The 6,000-nt window shown below is 45.5% G+C and overlaps 1 protein-coding gene across 2 annotated transcripts in view; it reads right to left on the reverse strand.

The window, feature by feature from the left end:
* SGF29 (SAGA complex associated factor 29) overlaps positions 1–592 on the reverse strand; it is a 28,714-nt gene extending 28,122 nt beyond the window's left edge. The window contains exon 1 of one of the 2 annotated variants that reach the window (XM_011378743.2): positions 404–592. The gene's annotated coding sequence lies outside the window, so the exon portion shown is untranslated. Of the gene's footprint in view, positions 1–125; positions 272–403 lie in introns of those variants that run through there. The other variant, XM_011378744.2, reaches the window with a different exon arrangement.
* Positions 593–6,000: the final 5,408 nt, after the last annotated feature.

Raw genomic sequence — 6,000 nt, forward strand, 5'->3', positions numbered from 1 at the left:
GAGACGAGAGGAGGTAAATGGAGGTACACGGAGTGAGAATGAAGTTTTGTTAAGAGCCACATCTTGAGCATATAATAAAAACCGCCGGAGTTCGGGGCCCTATCTCAGCCATCGTCTGCTCGCACCTGGGCTGAGTATCCCATCCGGGCCAGCCTCGGGGTCACGATCCGCGCGCTGCAGCTTTGCACTGTCGCGGGCCGGGCGGGAACACGCGCTGACCCCCAAGGCCAGCGCCGGCCGGCCGTCTAAGCTCCGCCCCGCCCCGGGGGGACCGAGGCGCGCGCGCACCGCCCCTCGCGAGCCGCCTCTACGAGGCCCGGAAATGGGCGCACAGAAGGAGGACCTTGGCCCTCCGCTCCCGCCATGCCGCCGGGGTTCCAGTTCGCGACCCATCCCCGCCTACCGAGCCACGGGCGGAACTAGCACGTCGCGCTGGAAATTGCGACGGCGGGAGCAAGCGTGTCCCTCGAATGCTTTTCAAAGTCTGCAGATAGTAACACGCTCGCGCCCAAGATTTGCGGCACGTCGAGAACAACGATTTTTCCCTTCTATGAGCTGAGTCGCCGCGCGGAGGACCCCGCTCTGCGCGTGCGCCGTCCTTCCTCTGTGACGTGCGCGCTGCTCCGTGGGAAGTGTAGTTTTTGCTTTGTACCTTCCTGACTCTTCAGTTGAACCTTATTTTAACAGACCAAGGCACTTGTGTGTTTCAGTATCCTCTCCCATTCCCCAAAGCCTCTGTAAAATAATAGTTTTTTTTTTTTTAAAGGGCTGTTTGTTAGTTGAAGGGGGCAGTGGACACAAGAGAACTCCGTTGTCTGCCTCAATTTTGCTGTGAACCTAAACCTGCTTTTAAAAAGTCTATTTAAAAAATGTTTAAATTAAAAAATAAGCAAATCTATAAACCTAGAAAGCGCACTTTAGATAACCTTCCCAGGAAAGTATTAAGGATGCGAGCAAACATTTAGCTATAATGGTTTACATGCTAGTATCATAATTTCTTACATAATTCCTATCAAAATTAATGATTATATATTTACCTGATTATTCAATACAATGGCCAACTCCGTGAGCGTAGGATCGTCTGTTTTGTTCACCTATGTATTCCCAGTACCTAGCACAGTGTCTGGCTCTCAGTATTTTTGTATTCATTAGTAGAATCTCAGACTTCAACACAAACCTCTTCAGCCCAAAACTTCACGCGTCATTTTCGTCCACCAAGCTTGCTTCTCTTTCGGTTGTGATTATCTCAGTGAATGGCACAACTGTTTTCCCCGTCTAAGCTCTCCACCTTGCATTTTTTGAGGCTTATTCTAGCAGGGAAATCACAAAGTTTGCCTTTGTAAACGTCTTAGGAGTGATTTCTCCTGAATGTCAACTATCGACCTTAATTTTTCCGCAGGAGAGCTGTGGGGCTCACAATTATTTGAATTTATCTGTAGTTTCTGAAGTTTCCACAATAAACATGAATTACTCGATTAATTTTTAAAAAGTGTTTTAGAGTTGTCCATGTGTAAGGAATAGCTGTCTTACCCTTCACATCCAAATTCCTCGATAAGAATTGTCCTCGCTTTTCATTTTCTCACCTCATTTTCTCAACAATAGTGGGAGCCAGCGCCTGAGAATTTCCTTGACATCACCGCTCCCCCTCAACTCCCCATTTTCAATCCATCACTAAGTGTCTGCAATGTAAAAATAAAAACAGCTCACAGTTGTTGGGCACTTACTATGCATCAGGCACTGTTGAATGTGTTACAGGTATTCATTCATATAGCGTAGTCTGTCCACTTTTCATCTCCACTACACTCAACCTAGTCCAAGGTGCTTCTGTTCTTTCCTAAACAAATGCAAGGGCTTTTTATTTTTTTAAATCCCAGGTGCAGAGATTACATTACTCATTTCTAACTTTGTGGCACACTATCATCATTGGGGTCTGCATGGCCTCTCTGTTTTATGTATTTGTGGCCTTTAATCTCTTTTCTCCACTCCTGCTGCCTTCCTCAATGATGTGCGAGAGTGTCTTTGGAAAACGTGTTTTTAAATGTATGAATATTTTTAATTTACCTAACTGGCATTGTGCTATAAACCTCACTCTATTTGTTACTCTTTCCACTCAGCACTGTTACTGAAGCAAAAGGGTCCATCTAGCTGCACGTGTCGAAGTCCAGTGAGATACACACAGGGTTTTCAGCAAGGAAAGTAAAGGTTTATTTTAGAGAGCTGCAAGTCCATGAGTGTCTCAAGGGGATTGATTATATAGGGAAAAATCATCAGCCAACAAAGGGAGTCGGGATAATTGATCATCATGTCTGGTTCCAGAATCAGCCATGGTGTTGTCTTCCCATCTGGTCCTGTGGTAGGTGGGGCTGTTCCACCTCTATGGGCCTGGGGCTGAAACACATCTAAAGCCCAGATGTTATTCTTAGTTTAACTGAAACTTATTGTTCTCATGATCATAGACTTGAGACTTTTTTCTTAGAATAATTGACACTGGCGGAATCCTCATGTCCTAAGGCTTAATGATTAAGGGAGTAGGCAGATAAAGGTGGAAGAATGAGGGTGGAAAAAGTGAGTCACAAGGCCATTATACTAAGCAAAGCCTACTTAAATCAGAGTGATGCAAGACAGGGCAAATTTCCCCAAGTGAAGGGGAGACTAAGCCCTGTACCGAGAAAAAAGGGTCCTTTGGTGGAGAGTGTAGAAAGAATTCAACACACATGCCAAAGTTAGAGTCAAAAGTCAAGTTTATTAGAAAGGGGCTAACACTTCACAGACAGAGGGTGGTCTCCTCTCAGAGGCAAAGAGTGAGAGGGACAGTGAGAGAGACAGTGAGAAACAGAGTAAGGAAGGGTATGTAGAGTGAAAGGCCTGATGGCAGTTCCTAGCCTTTAATCCATGGGTTCCCCGTGGTTTTAGCCATATGGAATAACTCTTGGTTCCTGTTTCCCCTTCATAGGTGTGGGGAATGGGTTGTTAGTAATCCAGCAGAAATCTTCCTTTGTTCTGAAGGTGTTCTCCTGGCCCGGCTGCAGAGCTGATTGGCATATTGCAGTCTCTCAATGTGACTTAAGTAACATTTTAATTCTCTTGCCTCCTCCCTATATTAAAAGAAAAAGCTATCTAAGGAAATGAAGTCTGCGCATGGTTAAGAGCACCATGCTTTTAAGATTGTCCTTGTTGTTTAGAATAACTGCAATATTTCACAGTGGACACCCACATTTCAGTTATTCAGACCCGCAGTGATGCACCTCAAAATTGCCTTCAACTGCTGGCTACCACACAGATCACCTCGTGCATGCCCCCTTGTGGCCGATGTGGGGATTTTTCTGGGATGTATAGTAAATTGTCTCCCCTCATCCATTCTGGCCAGAGGCATCTTTATTTTTAATTTTATTTTTTATGGTAACATTGGTTAACAAAATCCGACAAGTTTCAGGTGAACATTTTCACAGTAAGGCATATGTATATTTACATTGTGTGTTCGCAGAGCCATCTTCTTAAAATGCAAATATGTTCATGTTCTGGCACTCCTGTCTCCTGCCCCACCTCCTCATCTTCTAACCCTTTTAAGCCTCCCCAGTCTTCTTCAGGTCTGTTATACCTGCCCTGTCCCTCCCACAGGGCCTCTACAAAGGCTGCATGGAGCACATTTCCCTTCCCTCTATCCCACCGTATCTTCTTCTCATCTTCAGATCTCCCTGGCTGGGCCAAATTCCTTTGCAATAGTCTCTCAAAACAAATGTCAACCTCCTGTAACTGTAACAACTTTACATTTGTTTGTGACATAATTCACGTCCGTTCTACCCCACATCCCCTATGTTATAAACCCAATGAATGCTGGGCTCATATCTGCTTATGCTCATCACTGTATCTTTAGCACTTAGCCTAGTGCTTGGCAAATAACATAATAGATGAAAGAGTAAATGAAGATGCACTCTCTGTTCGGGGAGAGCCATTGAGGGGGCAGCATCTTAGTGTGGTGACTACTGCAGAATTTGGTCCACTGCTCTGGAGGACCAGAAACTCCATTTTGTCAGCAACCTCTAGACTGGCACTGATGCAATTCACAAGAGACTGGGGTATAAACAGGAGCCTGCTGAATCCGACTGGGAGAATTAAAAATGTGGGAGCTGACCAGAACACTCCCTTTGCCTGGTCAGCACAGTCCCTTTCTGTGAGAGAAGACACAGCACAGCAAAGAAATCTGGGACTTTCTGGTCTATTCTTAAGACTCATTGCTTCAGATCACCACATCTGAAAAGCTTTTCCAAAGAGCCTTGAAAAGTCACACAGATCTTTATTGAAGGGCTCTTGAGGACTCGAGGAGGGAGTTAGTTCCATTGCATAACTTCCTGACAATCCCTTTACAAACCCCTGAGTTCCACTGCTGAGGGCAGTGCTCCCATTGCTCCTTCTTCTTTGCTCTCTCCTCCTTCAGAATTGGCTTTTGGCATGGGGGCTTCAGGCACCTCCTACATAAAGCCAGCTACCCATCTCTCAGCTTGTTCCTGTTCATGCCCACCGCTTGAGCAAAACAGAAAAGGCTCATCCTTAGGATCTGAACACCCGTGGCAGGCAGGTGGAAGAAATTGTAAATCATCCCCAACACACAAAAGAAGCCATGTCAGAAGGTGGCATGGTATGCATGGAACCCAAGAGAGGATGGGGATGAAATAAACTTGCTTTTAAAAATTGCTTTTTGGCTTCCAGTGGCAGTGTCTGGAAAAGAGGTGGCAGACACCATGTCTGTACACGAAAGTGGCGAGAAGCCCCTGAAGCAGCCCAAGAAGCAGGCCGAAGAGATGGATGAGGAAGAAAGGCATTCAAGCAGAAGCAATAAGAGAAGCAGAAAAAACTGGAGGAGCTAAAAGCAAAGGCCACAGGGAAGGGCCCCTGGCCAGAGGTGGAATTAGGAAACCTGTTGAGAGTGATGTCAGAAACATGGTGGAGTGAGAGATGTTCCCCAGATCTCTCCCCTTGAAACAACAATAAGCTGAACATCTAAAACTTAACAACAACAAAAATACCCAGAGTGCACGCCAGCACATCTGAGTGTGGGATCTGAGCATAAGAGCTACCATAGGTCAGAACCCCTGGTGTTGGGTGGTGGACTGGGAGAAACAAAGAAGCTCTCTGCAGCCGGAGCTCCTTGCAGGAGGAGGGGGAGGGGAGAAGGTGTGGTGACTTCCCTGAACAACCCTGCCTGGGAGAGTAGTGAGCTCCACACAGCAGCAGGGCCCAGAGATCAGGGCAGAAAGCAGAAAAGCGGGGACGGCAGAGAAACAACAGTTGATTTTTACCAGCCATGGCTGCAAAATGGGAGGCTGAGCCGCAGTCCCTATCCCCCAACTCAGAAGGCCCCTCTCCCCATTCCCTCCCAGATCGAAAACTGGGGAGCCCCAGGGGAATCTGAGCAAATGCCACCAAACTGTCGCTGAAACTGTTGCTAACACTGACAGGAACTGAGACTGAGGGTAGTGAGCATGACTGAATATAAGAAAAAAAAGGTATTAAGACTTTATATAAAGCAGTGATCCAAGAGGCTTAGATGCCACCTACTGGAAACTAAAAGAAAAATTCTTTCTTTGCAACAGGCTAAAGAGAGACCTTTATATAATAAATCTTTCTGGGGAAAAAAAGCAGAATACACTTCCATTAATGCCCAGGTAGAGGAATAGTCCATTAAACACCATGAACAACCAAGGTGACAAGGCAGCTCAGAAAGAAAAAAAATATCTCCAGAAAACAAGCTTACAGACATAGAAATATGCGACCTAAATGACAGAGAATTCAGGATGGTACTTCTGAAAAAACTCGATGAGGTCCAAAATGACTCATGTCAACAATTTCAGGAATTGAAAAAACTACTAGATGAGCAGTATGAGTTCTTTAGCAAGGAAATTGACCCTCAAAAAGAATCAAATAGAACTTCTGGAGATGAAGAACATACTGCAAGAGATGAAAATGAAAAGGTAAGCTTAGGAAATAGAGTCGACCAAGTGG

The sequence above is a fragment of the Pteropus vampyrus genome, unplaced genomic scaffold (genome assembly GCF_000151845.1).
Source record: "Pteropus vampyrus isolate Shadow unplaced genomic scaffold, Pvam_2.0 Scaffold347, whole genome shotgun sequence".
Lineage (NCBI taxonomy): Eukaryota > Metazoa > Chordata > Mammalia > Chiroptera > Pteropodidae > Pteropus > Pteropus vampyrus.